The sequence below is a fragment of the Podarcis liolepis genome, assembly GCF_965112155.1.
Source record: "Podarcis liolepis genome assembly, chromosome: 7".
Taxonomy (NCBI): Eukaryota; Metazoa; Chordata; class Lepidosauria; order Squamata; family Lacertidae; genus Podarcis; species Podarcis liolepis.
The window spans coordinates 60825383-60840491 of record NC_139561.1 but is presented as its reverse complement, the minus strand read 5'-3'; the positions used below and the strand labels follow the sequence as shown (position 1 = coordinate 60840491).

At 47.1% G+C, this 15109-nt stretch overlaps 1 long non-coding RNA gene across 1 annotated transcript; it reads left to right on the top strand.

Moving 5' to 3' along the window:
* The first annotated feature begins 5069 nt into the window (after window positions 1-5069).
* Window positions 5070-6821, top strand: LOC310710513. The gene is made up of 2 exons (XR_014528105.1): window positions 5070-5152; window positions 6575-6821. It is a non-coding gene; the product is annotated as an uncharacterized lncRNA (long non-coding RNA).
* Window positions 6822-15109: the final 8288 nt, after the last annotated feature.

The window sequence follows — 15109 nt, the reverse complement described above, 5'->3', positions numbered from 1 at the left end:
CAGTATCTCGCTCAATTGCCTCGGGGGAGGCCAGGTACCTCTGACTGTGAGCGAAGATACTAACAACCTTGTGGTTCAGGACACGGGGTATGATGGCTTACAGCATAGGGTGTTTTCTGTTGGTGTAATTTGGAAAAACAAGTGAAACTGCACTAAGTGCTTGGACCATGTCTTGAACTGCCCACCCCCAATGTCTGGATTCTGCATAGCGTTAGCACCCCAGCTGCACTGGGTGGCTTAGAAACACCAAGGCTAAATGCCTGGAACATGACTCATCCACCCTCCCTTCCTCTAAGGAATGTGTGTACATGCAGAGGGGGCTATAAAGCCAAGGCTGCATTCAGCAGCATTGACAGGAGTGTGAGATATTCATTGAGAAAAGGTTTTTGCTCTGTGCAAGAGATCTGTGGAGAAGCCCTCCAGGCCTCTCCACCTTGCCCTCAGACCCCTCCTAGCCACGCCCCTTCTCCCTAGGTCACACCCCTCACCAGCCCTGCTTTGCACCCTCCCTGAGTGTTCTTGCTTGGCTGGGATGTGCCCTTGAACTCTGATCATGCCCTTAAGGTGCTTTTATAGCATTTCACCTCCTGTTTATATTGTTTTCTGAATTCCCTGTGCCCTCTTTAATTCCATTTTCCATTTCATCCTTTTCTGGTCTGCTTTCATTCACCATTACATCAATCTCTGCTCTAATAACTTTTATTTACTCATCAAACAATTGCTAAAGCATGCCAACAGTGAATGGAATGTCCAGCAATGTATATTTGCCATACTAAACATTCTTCATCTTATTCACAAGTCCATCTCCACCTTAAGATCTTCAATCTCCCATCTCCACCTTAGGCTTTTTACAGTGTTCTCTCTTATCAAAACACATTCCTTTCCCACAGAGGAAATATGAAGTAGCAACATTTCAATTTCAAGGCAACGCTTTCGTCGGGAAAACAGAGAATTAAAAAAATTAAAATTCTTAGCACTCAGAACTCCCTTGATGGTTTAAAACTTTCTTGGTTCAAACAATTAGAACATGCTTTTTGTTCTGCCTTCAACCCTTTAATGTTTATTCTTCTTAAAGTTCCTTGCTTTTATCAATGGACGATGGAGAGTGGAGTGTGAGTGTATGGAGAAAGTAGCCTACTGCACAAAGGGAACATTTACATGTTGTTGCTCTGGTCCTGCCCACTGACAGAATAGAATGGGACCCTCAGGCAGCTCTAACAGCTGCAGAAATCATGATTCTCACTTTAAAGAGGGAACATGACTATTCCTTTCTCCTCCCTTACTGGCTCTCCCCCAGTGCCTTTAACAGCCCAACCCAGAGGAATTAAAGAAGAGGTTTTCCCTGCCACTCTTCTCCAAGGAAGACCACCAGTGAAATAATGCCTGTCAGGCTGCTATTGAAGGCACAATAAGGTGGCAACCAAACTGAGAATTGTCCAGATAAAACCAGAAACAGCTGCAAGGCCCAAACTCGCCTCTTGGCCAAATCCAGTGATGCACTGCCTTGCCATCCAGAGTCGGGAGAGATTTCAGGCTGAAAGGAATGAGTTTCTCTCTGATGCACTGAGTTGGTCCAAAGTGTTAGGATGGGGAGTGTCTGGAGCTGCCTTCAACAACCTGGTGCCTTTCTGATACATTGGAACTACAACTCCCATGAGCCACAGCTGGCTGGGACTCTTGGAAGTTGTAGTCCAAAATTTATGGAGGGCACCAGGTTGGCAAAGGCTAGCCTTGAGGGAGGCAGGGAGATTCCATGGGACTCAGTCTCCGGCGAGGGGCAGGGGGGAATCCATCTCACCCAGGAGAGAGGGCAATTCCCTGGGAATTGGGCCAGTGAACAGCATTCCTGTTGAATTTGGGGGTGCTCAGCGTACACTTCTTGCCTGAACAACAGGATTATTCTGATCACGTCTGCGCAGGCCGGGAGATTTATTGACTAGTCTCTTCTCCATCACAATCCCAGGAAGAATTTCCTCCAAGCTTTGCAGAGCAAAAGTGGCAGGGAAGGAGAGAAAGGAGGGTGGAAAAAGAGAGAGAGAGAAGGGGAGAGAGAGAGGCGACTTCAATTGTCTGTTAATTAAGTGTTTCGAATTGGCCGTGGCTCTGCGTGGCGTAATAGGGCATTAGAGGGCAGGAATGGATTTTGTGCAGGCTTTTTCAGCAGCTACAGGATGGATCAGGAGGAGAGTGCACAGCGCAGAGTTCCAGCAGCACCGTCCATGCATAGCCCTGCTTGGCAACTAGAATTGCCATTTGGCAACTTGGAAGGCGGGTTGGAGGAATGTGATGTGACAAAAGCAAAATCATCCCTCTGCTGACAAGACCCATTGCCACTGCACCAGCAACCTTTGCTGCCACCTCTCCTTGAGTTTTCTACCCCACTTGTAACTAAGAACTTGTACCTACCTGGGTTTGCTTGTTTCCTCCTCCCTCCTAATTTATTTTCCTTTATTAACATGCCTTTTCAGTAAGTCTGGAGGACGATACTGCAATTTATTTTTTTGGTGAGAGATTTATAAGCTGCTCTAGCAGCCTTTTATTTTGGTGTAAGAGCAGGGTTTGTTTGTTTTTTAATATACAAATCTTTAGACAAATAACAACAAGCACATGTTATTATAAGGTCACAGACCCAGTAAAACAAATTAAAACTCCAAAACCATGCCATTAGTAACATACGCTGAGTTAAAATATATGGTACTTATATAAATAAAGCACAGAAGCTAACCAAGATATAGTTATATTAACAAAATCCTTTTACCAGTCCTTGCAGCAGAAAAAAAGAAATCTAGCAACTGATTATGTTATTATTCTGTTCATGCCAGCCAGTAAATAGGCCAAATACCATTCAGAGGTCCTTCCCTGGGAATTTAAGTAGGCGGAGAGTAAATGATCTACTCTGTAATACCTGCATACATAGAGCGCATGCAGTCATGTCTCCATTGCTCCATATAAATGCCAGTCGTTGGCAGTTGTGGCTGGTGCCCATTGGAACTGGTGGGGTGAAAAGCAAGGAACCCAACAGTAGGTGGCGCCAGAGCAAACAGCAGGCAGATCCAGCTCATTCTAGTTTTGCTCCCCATCTGCACTATACATTTAAAGCAGTATCATGCCACTTTAAACAGTCATGGCTTCCACAAAGAATTCTGAAAACTGTAGGGTGACAAGAGTTGTTGTGAGACCTTTATTCCCCTCACAGAGTTACAGTTGGCAGAGTGGTTTAACAGCCAGTTCCTTTTCCCAGAAAACTCTGGAAATTGTAACTCCATGAGGGGAATAGGTAAAGGTAAAGGTACCCCTGACCATTAGGTCCAGTCATGGCCGACTCTGGGGTTGCGGCGCTCATCTCGCTTCATTGGCCGAGGGAGCCGGCGTACAGCTTCCGGGTCATGTGGCCAGCATGAATAAGCCGCTTCTGGCAAAACAGAGCAGCGCATGGAAACGCTGTTTACCTTCCCACCGGAGTGGTACCTATTTATCTACTTGCACTTTGATGTGCTTTCGAAGTGCTAGGTTGGCAGGAGCAGGGACCGAGGAATGGGAGCTCACACCGTTGCAGGGATTTGAACCGCCAACCTTCTGATCGGCAAGCCCTAGGCTCTGTGGTTTAACCCACAGCGCCACCCGCGTCCCTTATGAGGAGAATAGGGGTCTCCTAACAACTCTCAGAAGCACTTATGCTCTGGAACACTAGAGTTAAGCTCTGGGAGAGCTGAAGTTGTCTCCCCCACCCCACCCCACAACTTGGAGGGGGGCATGAGCTTCTAGGTAGACTTGCTTCTCCATCACTTCTCACTGTAATGATCTAAGGCAGCCTTCCCAGCCTGGTCCCCTCCAGGTGTTTGGGGCTGCACCTCCCATGTGCTGGCTGGGACTGGTGCAAGTTAATAGTAAGAAACATCTGGAGAGCACCCAGGTCAGAAAAGGCTGGGCTAGGCTCTTTGATCGTTCTTTCAGCTCAAGTCACCAGGAATCGAGCAATTTCTTATGTCACCCATCTCCAGCCTGGTACTGTTTGGGGTAGCAACCACTCCCACCAGCCCCAGCCAGCGCATGGCTTATGTCCTCTTTGCAATCACATCTAAAGCGCTGTCACATGGAAGATGGATCAAGCTTGTTCTGTGCTGCTCCAGAGGGTGTGACCCAAACCAATGGATGCAAATAAGAAAGGAGATTCTGATGAAACATTAAGAGGAACTTTCTGGTGGTAAAAGACCCCTATCAAAGGCGACTATGGCAGGAGTCAGCAAACTTTTTCAGCAGGGGGCCGGTCCACTGTCCCTCAGACCTTGTGGGGGGCCGGACTATATTTTGGGTGGGAAGAAAATAATGAACGAATTCCTATGCCCCACAAATAACCCAGAGATGTATTTTAAATAAAAGGACACATTCTATTCAGTAAAAACACGCTGATTCCTGGACCGTCCGCCGGCTGGATTTAGAAGGCGATTGGGACTCATCTGGCCCCTGGGCCTTAGTTTGCCTACCCATGGACTATGGGGTTGCGGCACTCATCTCGCTTTCAGGCCGATGGAGCTGGCATTTGCCCATAGACAGCTTTCCGGGTCATGTGGCCAGCATGACTAAACTGCTTCTGGTGCAACGGGACACCGTGACAGAAACCAGAGCGCATGGAAACACTGGTTACCTTCCCGCCACAGCAGTACCTATCTATCTACTTGAACTGGTGTGCTTTCAAACTGCTAGGTTGGCAGGAGCTGGGACAGAGCAACGGGAACTCTCCCCCTTGCGCGAATTCGAACCGCTGACCTTCCGATCGGAAAGCCCAAGAGGCTCAGTGGTTTAGACCACAGCGCTACCCACGTCCCTTTTCTGATAGTAAGTGCTGTTCAACAGTTGAATGGACTCCCTCAGAAGGTGGTGGAGTCTCATTCCTTGAAGGTTTTTAAACAGAGGCTGGATGGCCATCTGTCAGGGATTCTTTAGCTGTGATTCCTGTATTGCAGGGGGTTGGACTAGATGGCCCTTGCGATCCATTCCATAGAACTCTACGGTTCTATTATTCTATGGCTGCCAGGCTGCAAATGTTTTGCTCTTCTAAAAGACAGACTCTCTGCGTTACATTCTGAGCTTTGGAGCAGGGAGAGTGGGGGGGGTGTTTGGGGGTGGTATCTTGGCTGATACACCTTAAAAGGTTTGTTTTCATGTTGTACTCTCACTACTTACACAATCAGCCTGCTCTCTCTGTGTGGCTGCCATGACATGATGCTGCTGCCGGAGGTTTCGCTGGAGCTTTGCTGCCCCCTGCTGCTCTGCACTGGGAATGTGAAGTAGTTTTCAAGAGCGGGGCTTCATTTCAGCCTAGCCAGAATGCTCCAGCAAGTTTCTACCCTTCCAGATGCCAGTGTGGTGTAGTGGTTAAGAGCGGTGGACTGGTTAAGATCTGGTGAACTGGGTTCGCGTCCCCGCTCCTCCACATGCAGCTGCTGGGTGACCTTGGGCTAGTCACACTTCCTTGAAGTCTCTCAGCCCCACTCACCTCACAGAGTGTTTGTTGTGGGGGAGGAAGGGAAAGGAGAATGTTAGCCGCTTTGAGACTCCTTCGAGTAGTGATAAAGCGGGATATCAAATCCAAACTCATCCTCTTCTTCTCTCACGCCACGTGCATGGCCATCTTCACTTGGTTGCTGATTATTTCTCCAGGATTTGGGAGTCTGGGTGGCAGAACGTCCAAATGGTCCCCTGTCCCCACTCCCATTATGAATCCACTTGCAGAGTCTTTCTGCACATGCAGCCCAGGAATGGGATCTGGGCCTGCATTTGCTCCTAATGACACACACTAAATTCTGAGGATCCATGAACGCTTAGGCTACAAGATAGCCTTCCCCGGGCTGCTGATGCCCTCCAGAACATAGAACAATAGAACAATAGAATTGTAGAGTTGGAAGGGATCACCAAGGGTTATCTAGTCTAGCCCCCTGCAATGCAGAGACTGATGGGAGCTGTCATCCAAAGCATCCAGAGAGCACCACCAGCCTGGGGAAGAGTGCTGCTCTATGGAAATCTATTAGCCTTTAAGGTGCAACTGGACTCTTAAGGGGAAGGGCTACAGAGGGCATCTGCTTTGCATGCAAATCCCAAGCTCAGTTCCTGGCACCTCCAGGCAGGGTGGGAAAAGCCTGAGGAGCTACTGCCAGTCAATGCAGACAGTAGTGAGCTAGATGGACCAGTGCAGCCAGACTCAGCATCAGGCAGCTTCCTACGTTCTTCCGGTTTTTGTTGTTTTCACCTGCCTCAAGGGAAGGTGTCTTCTGTTTCCCTGTCTGAGCAAAGGAGAAAAGACTCATGGGAATGTCTCCTGCTCAAGCTCTGTTGGATGGAGCGGGAGCTACACCAGAGACAGGCCCTTCCAGTTAGCCCCCCTACCCAGGAGCAATGGCTCCCTTCTGACACCCCATGCTCCGCTGGCAGCATTCGTCAGCAGCATATTTCCTTCCATGGCAGCTGCCACCTGCATTAACATAATTAATTATATTAGGGGCTGGTAGATTAGCCAATTATGAATGTGCCGATGTTCTAATTTTCCTTTAATTAATTTGTTTTGTTTACAATGCAGCAACATCTGTAGTGTCCCCACTGGACTGTACCAGGAATGAGGCAGGACGTTTCTCCTGGGAACTGGGGAACTCTTCCGCATGACAGAACTGTCTTTGAAAATCCATCATTTATTTCTAGGTTGATGTTTAAATACACATTTGAAGGGGCCAAGCAACTCTTGGCTGCATCTGCCAGCAGCCATCCTCTCTTCTGCTCATCAACATCTATGAATTTTTCCTGCTTAATAAAACTTACCAAGCATCCTATAGCAAGACTGCCATCCGCAAAATCCATTAACACAGCTGAGAGATTTAAGTGCTGTGTGGGTCATTTTCTCCCTATTATCATTTTCTCAGTATTTGCCCAGCCATGCCTACACTAAGTTTGTAGATATATATTAACATTTGTAGAGGGCTGGAGGCAGCTTAAAAGAAGAATCGAATTTCACTTTCATTGCTGGTCAAAAAGGTTTTTCAGGTTTTGTTAGTGCATCAGAAACCTGCTGCACCTGTTTGGCCAAATAAGACCAGAGGATAAAATAAATCTTTGTGTATACTCCTGGGACAAAACTGATGCCTAAGAGAACATTTAGTTCTCTGGAAAACTATTATCTGACTCTAGCTTGGACACAGAGCTTTTAAGTGCAATCCATGTCATGGGACGTGGGTGGCGCTGTGGTCTAAACCACTGAGCCTAGGGCCCTAGAAGGTCAGCGGTTTGAATCCCCACGACGGGGTGAGCTCCTGTTGCTCGGTCCCAGCTCCTGCTGCCCACTTAGCAGTTCAAAAGCATGTCAAAGTGCAAGTAGGTACCACTCCGGCAGGAAGGTAAACAGCATTTCCATGCGCTGTTCTGGTTCGCCAGAAGCGGCTTAGTCATGCTAGCCACATGACCCAGAAGCTGTATGCCAGCTCCCTCAGCCAGTAAAGTGAGATGAGCGCCACAACCCCAGAATCGTCCGCGACTGGACCTAATGGTCAGGGGTCCCTTTATCTTTACCTATGTCTGGAAGGAGTGGAGGAAAGCCAAGTATGTATAAGTCCTAAATCTCAATGGGAAGTGATCTGGCCATAGCAAGAGACTGATGTCTAGATCCCCCACTTTCAGATCACCTTCTTCCTATCCAGTTGAGAAAACAAGGTCCCAAGTGTGGCCTGCTACATACATTGGGGTGATGACATGCTGGGTTGTCATGGCAGTTGTGAAGTCCTGAGCCACCCCAGAGCCAGGCGCCTCAACATGGATGTTGAGGTCCCCCGAAAAACAGCAGTCTGAGTCCTCAACACCACCTCACAAACCAGCCCTGTCAGCTCAGGCAGGCAGACTGCTAGGTGGTAAACCAGCAGAATCCCTAATCTGTGCCAGTTGTCCAGTGCCAAGAACAAACCATCTAGTTCCCTCCTCAACTGGACAGCGAGCCTGGAGAGAGAGATGGAATCTCTGTAGGCTATAGCAACCCACCTTCCCCGACCAACTCATTCTTGCTCACCCACCCAGAGCTCAGTGATACAGACCAGATCAGCCTCCTCATCCACAATCAGATCATAGGTGAGGGAGGTCTTCAGAGCCAACCTAGCATTCAGCAACAGCAGCCACAGACTCAAGGGCCAGTGGTGGAGCTACCTGTTGCGGCACTGGGAGCAGTGTACATCCGAGGGCATGGCTGGTGCACGTCCCAGGGGGCGTGGCATGCACCGCAATTCCCCAGGTGTGGGGCTGGAGCTGGCACATGGCAGAGTCACTAACTGCCTCTGCTGTGTGCCCCTTGCCTGGCCTGCCCCACTGCCCACACCATAGCTCCCCTTACGCTCAGTTGGTTCGAGCACAGTGCTGATAATGCCAAGACTACAGGCTTGACCCCCGTAAGAGACAGCTGCATGGCCCCCTTTGTTGCACTACATGAATCACAGGGTCTCTTCCAACTCTATGGTTCTGTACAGAACCATTGTGATTGCGGTCCCCTCTGCTCTCCCCAGCTTCCCTCTGTTATAAGAATTTCAAGGTCTCAAATATAGAATAAATATTCATAAATGAACACATATCTAAACGTATGAACTATGTGTCTGAAACAGTACAGGAGAGCAATCCTGAAGCCATTTTGATTCTCCCAATGACCTCAAATATTCCTCTGCAGTAAGGGAGGCAAATGGGGAAAGGCTTCCCATTGTCTTTTCGCTTACAAATCCTGACAAGGGCATATTTGTGTATGAACAGGGTGAGCCTGTGACCTGGATTCGGGAACTAAAGTATTAACCATCACAAAAGAATGGCCAGTCTGCCCAGGTAATGCAATCAGCGACCATTATCAGGTATCCTGGCAGACAGGATTTCTGCTGTAGACCACCTCCTATGATGTATGCATGATGATTGGGGGGTCTTTGGCTAAGGGGGCTGGGCAATGTCAAAAGTCTTTAAAGGTTCCTGCACACTTTTGTTCAGCATCTTTCCCTCCTTGGGAGGAGGGGAGAGAACTCTGTTGCATCAGAAAAATAAAGATCTGCCTTGCTTTCCACTGGATTCTGCCTCCATCCGTTCTTCTCATGGACTTAGGGGACTCAGAGTCCCATGGGAAGTTGGGCAGCAAAATCCAAACCCCAATTTTTACATCACCTCCCTCCCACACAACAGCAACAATACAAAACAAAAAGCAACCACAAAAATTAAACCCAAAACAGGCAAAAACACTTTAAAACAGGGCAAGGCCGTCACCCAAAAGGTGATGTTAAAAGGGTGGCTTGCACTGATGGTGAGCCTGACCCCCATCTTGTATTCCACCAGTACATTACTAGAGGAGGTCAAATATAGAATACATATTTATAGCAGTAGAATTAGCAAGAGAAGATATTGTCTTAAACGTAGAATATATCCTCTGCTGTTGCTGCCAATGGTGGCTCATAAGCAGCCTTAATTTGCTGGCCTGTGACTGGGTCCCATCCAAAAACAGCAACTGTCTGAAAGCGCGTCATAAAACATCTTTCTGAGCAGAAGGGGACACTGAGGTGTCAATGGTGTACTCTGCCCAATAGGGGGCAGCAGAGAGACCTCTTTCCAAAGCCCTGCGGGAACTGAAGGTGGAATAATAAAACGATGCACTTTAGCACCATTTCCCAGCCAGATCAAGCTTGAACCTCTCCACCGCTTTCTTGCAGAGCAGATAGAAGCTGTTCACAGGCAACCTCATTAGGAGGAATTAACACATCAGCTTTTGACAGCCTGGCACCCTCAAGGTGTTGGCAAAGGCTGAACTAACTGAAGAAACATCTCCCTCACGCCCACCCCCTGCATTTTATCCTCACAACAACCACCCTGTGAGGTAGATTAGTCCGAGAGACAGAGACGGGCCCAAAGACACGCAGGGAGCCTCATGGCTGAGTGGGGATTTGAACCCTGGTCTCTTCTTGGTCTTAGTCCAGCATTCTAACCACTGCACCAAACTCTCTGGTTTTCACACGTCCTTCTGCAAAGCTAAAGCAGCTTTTCAACCAGCTCCAAACAGATCCAGTCCCACAGTTGTTTCCCTCTAGCTGGATCATCTTTACTACAGGGATGAGGAGCCTGTGCCATAAGAACATAAGCAAAGCCCTGCAGGATCAGGCCAATGTCCTATCTAGTCCAGCAGCCTGTTCTCGCAGTGCCTGAACAAATGCCTGTGGGAAACCAGCAAGCAATATTCTCCTTTGTGAATTGGGTGGCCATCACTGTGTTCTGAGGGAGGGAGTTCCATAGTTTAATGAAGTTCCTTTAACCCCTCCTGAATCTTCCAGTATTCAGACCCCTGAGCCGCCTGAAAGAAAGCCTGTATAGGGAAGTTTAAAAAAATGTTTTATTATGTTTTTATATATGTTGGAAGCTGCCCAGAGCGGCTGGGCAACCCAGTCAGATGTGTGGGGGTATAAACAGTAAAATTATCATTATGGAATGGGACGTCCCTATTTACACCGCAGAAATGTTGGAGGGTATGGTATCTGTCCCTCCTTGGCACAATCCCTGCTGTGTCTGTGTCTTCCTCCTGGCCCTCCAGAAGCTTTTGCCCTACTAAGCGGACAGGAGCCACACCGTCAGTTAAGGCTGCACTTAGCGCTGAAACAGAAAGTTTCCTGGTTATCAGCAGGACCCACCAGCACTACCCACTGGCTTTGTTTGCTGTCCCTGGGCACAGAGCGGGAGACAGAAGCTAGCGTATGCTGGGGCAAAGGAGACCCCTCCTCAGGCACTTGGGAGTTCTGTGGATGAGCCCCAGCCCTTTGCTGCTTTCTGACCATCACATATGCCACCCTGAAGCCAAAACACACGTCTTTGGATGTCTGTTTGAAAAGCAGCAAAGATCAGCGGCTGGAAATAAGACGGCAAGGAGGAAACAAACTTAGTTTGTGTTCAAACTGGGTAGGAGGTCAGGGGGGTGGTGGTGGAGAGAAAGAAGCAGGAAAAAAGCAGCTCCTGTTCCAGAGAAGCTGCAAACAATGACATAGTTAGGGTAGGTTTAGACTCTGGACTTAATATCTTACCAGGGCTGGGAGGGGCAGTCTTTTCAGGCATCAGTTGTGTGTTGTTTACCTTCGTTCCAAATGTAGTTCATGCTCATTTTGCTGCTTGGGGCCCTGAACTTCTGCCCTGATGGTGGCACAACTGGCCTTAAAACAAGGCTGCAGGGCCAGCGCAATACCTGTTCTGTCTTCATTGAGCTGTCCTCTGGGCACAAAGTGTTGCATGGTCAAGGGATGGGCAACTGAGGTGGGATTGATCATTTGGGCTGGAGGGTGGTGAAGGGAGAGAGTCCCATTATTCTTCAGAGGTAGTGTTCCTTTTCTGATTCCTCTCATGTGCCTTGAAGGGGGTGTCCCAGGGAGGCACGATGGGGGTTTCCCAGGGAACGCTGGCCGGAATGATAGAAGGCTTTTTCCTTACAAAGGCCACAGTGAACCAGTGTCCTGGGGTGAAGAGACCTTTCTAGTTGCCCAGGAATTTTAGGTTCTAGATAATTGTTGGGATTGTGCTGTTTTGCATTTGGGTGTTGGTGTTGTTTAATTGTCTTGTGCTTTATTATGTTTATTTGTTGGTTTCAAATCACACTTGTATGTTCTGCAAATTCATTTTATTCACCCTTTTGTAGGCTGCCATGGAATCCTGTGATGAGAAGGTTAGAAATATTTAAAATCAAGGCCACATGCTCAGAGACATTAGTGAGAGGCATTATGAGGGAGAAGGAGTGGCGGTAGCGGCAAGGAGAGTTCTGCTTATTAGTAGATGGGGACTCTGCTGAGGCATGAAGGCTGCCCAGCAACACCAACCCCTGAAGGCAGTCCAAAGGAGAGTCAACACAAGGCCACATAAAAGTGGGTCTGGGAAGCAGTGGAGTTCACCTGGCTTACCTGGTGTGCCAACAGAGTACCTGCAACATTTCAAAGAGCTGGCACTGCCTGCTCTGGGCCCTTTCATTGGAGCAACAGAGGTGAAGTGTGAGAAAGGACTTTTGCAGGTCGTATAGAAATCACAGAATGCCCTCCTTGGAGAGACCAATTAGATTTTATTTTCATATCTGGAGGCACTTTTTAAATTGCTCATTTAAGCAGACTTTTAATATTTATAATGACAATTTTATTATTAGGCTTTAAAATAAAAATAAATAAATAAAAATATGCTTTTTAAGTGTTTTCATCACCTTTTTATTATTGATGTTCTCTAATGTGTTTTTAATGTTGCACCTGGGATTTTTTTGATAAAGGGCAGATTGTTTTTTTGTTTGTTTATTAAATGAATGAATGTTAGTGCAGCTTTCACCAAGCTGAGGATTACACGGCATGGATCTCACAAAGTGATCTCTAGTTTGTGAAAGTTTATGATGTAAGGCAGCCTTTGCAAAAGTGGTGCCCTCCAAAGGCTTCCGACTACAGCTCCCATCAGCCCTAGCAAGACAACCTTCTTTTCATTCATTCATTCATTCATTTAGCATTTGCGCCCTGCTCCTCAGGGTCAGAAAGGCTTCCAGTGTGGATGATTTACAAAAGATTAAAACAAACTGAAAGACTTGCAACTAAAAGCCGCAACACAAAAGGAAAAAGGGATGAAGGGTGAAGCAGGGGGAGAGAAAACCCAGGTTAAATAGTTTTCATAATGACCAGCTGGAATTGAAAGATTACATTCTCTTGGAATGGAGGATTCTCTCAGGCTACAATCCTTCCTTCCTAGGTACTATATGCAAAGTGGAATTGGTAGCATATGTTGGCTATGTTAATAAAGTTTTAATTTAGGCACACCTGTGCCTCACCATATAATGTGGAGCTGATCATTACTCCCACGAACAACAAATGCAGCCTATGGAAAGTAGAACGGTGGGTTTCAAGGCTAGTAACAAACAAGCATCATTTTTAAAGAGCAATTATCTCCCTCCATCAAATGGGGTAATAGAGATACTCTAATTACCAGACACGACTATTGGGCAACTGGGGATTGTAAAGTTCGCTTTTAGCAGCAGCCGTTAAAAGACACTCTCTCTTCCTCCCCCTCCCTTTATTAATTTATTTAAAGCACCTACCCCATGCATTTGCCCAAAAGGTTCTCAGGATGGCTTACAAATCAACAAGAAAAACTGCCATTAGACTATCTCTAGAATAATTACCATTTATACTAGTTAAACACCAGCAATCCATATGCAGTAAAATGATATATAGTTCAGCTAAAAGCAGGCCCCTTCTTGCATTAAGAAGACGAGAATGAAAATGCACCCTCTGCAGCTTTTTGGAAGGCGAGGGTGGGCTTGGTCTGCCAGAGCTTCTTGGGAATTGATTACAAAGCGATGACCCTCCCACTAAGAGAGACGCTGTTTAATTCTGGGCGAGGAGGAAGCCTCAAAGATCGCTGTATGCAGGCAAACACATCCCACATAAGTAACTAATCCTCACCCCTTAGGTGATTCGGACACTAACTAAAGGCCTTTGAGTTTAATACACCACTTTGTAATGGTATTCAGAAACTAATCAGGAGTTTTAGCACAGGGTACTGGTCTACCAGATCAGAAGGTTGGTGGTTCAAATCCCCATGATGGAGTGAGCTCCCGTTGCTCGGTCCCTGCTCCTGCCAACCTAGCAGTTTGAAAGCAGGTCAAAGTGCAAGTAGATAAATAGGTGGGAAGGTAAACAGTGTTTCCATGCGCTGCTCTGGTTCGCCAGAATCAGCTTAGTCATGCTGGCCACATGACCTGGAAGCTCTCTGCAGACAAACGTCGGCTTCCTCAGCCTATAGAGCGAGATGAGCGCTGCAACCCGAGTCATCTGCGACTGGACCCAACGGTCAGGGGTACCTTTACTTTTACTGGTCTACACAGGCCACAGGCACTAAATCCAGGATGACTTGAAAAGAGCTTTGCGCTAATGCAGCCTTCCCTGTTATGGTATAGGGTGGGACTGATGGGAGTCCAAAATATCTAAAAGGGCATCAGGTTGAGGAAGGCTGCACTAGCAGATGACCTGCCCTAGGAGGAGGAAGAGGATGGCTATGGAAGTGCAATTCTGCTGGTTCTCCTGAATCTGTCAGCAGCTTTTCATTCCATTGGCCCCTTCTGCACCAACTAGTCAAGATGGTTCTGGGAGGCAGTTTCATGGAGACTTCAGTCCTTCCTGCAGGGAAGGTCCCAGAAGGTACTGCAGGGAAAGTGCACAACCCAACAGAACAATGAAAGGCCGACCGCAAAGTTGCTCACGACCATCTCTAAAAAGGAGTTTTGAAGAATCTACAGGCAAAGGCTTAAGTTCCACAGTGGAAGATAACTCTTGGGTCACCTGCATGCATCACATCATGGACAAGATCCTCGGGGCATACCTCTCAGATTACACATGGATGCTACACTTATGCTCCTCAAACACTGATGTCCCAAGGGACCCTCTTCTTTACTTGCTTGTGCAGTTGCCCTGTTGCTGGTGGGTGGATTTGTTACATATGATCAGGGATGCTGCAGACTGTTACTGACATGTCTTAGAAGCACATCTAAATCTTGGATTCCTACAGCTTCTGCCTGCCATGTGAAGCTAGCTAAAGCAGCTACTCAACCAAACAATCTGTTCTAAGAAACTGAAGCTCACAAAGTAATCCTTTAGCAGATACTCTATTCTGCAACATCAAAGGTCCTTGATAGCTCACTTTTATCTTATTTATGTGTAGCTGATCTGTATGCCTCCAGAAAGTGGCACCTTTGCCTTAACTCACCAAGAAAAAGGGGGGAGTGGGAGGCACTGCACAATTTTGAAATAGATACCACATGCATTAAAAGTCAAATTACAGATTGCCATAATAATAAGCTATTATGGTGGTGGGGAAGGTGTTTAAAAATATAGTCATTGTCCACGTGCCTTATGTTAAAAATAACTCCATTAAATGACTTGCTTTTGCAATTAAGGCTACCCATCAAGCTTGAAGATTATAACTCTGTTTTTTATTGCCATAAGAATAAATCCATGTTGTACAATACAGGGCCACTTAAAGGAAAGTTATGCAGCTATATTTAAAGATTGTTTCCAGCAAATCAAATAAATGCATTATGAAACAATGTTTGCAACTGGAA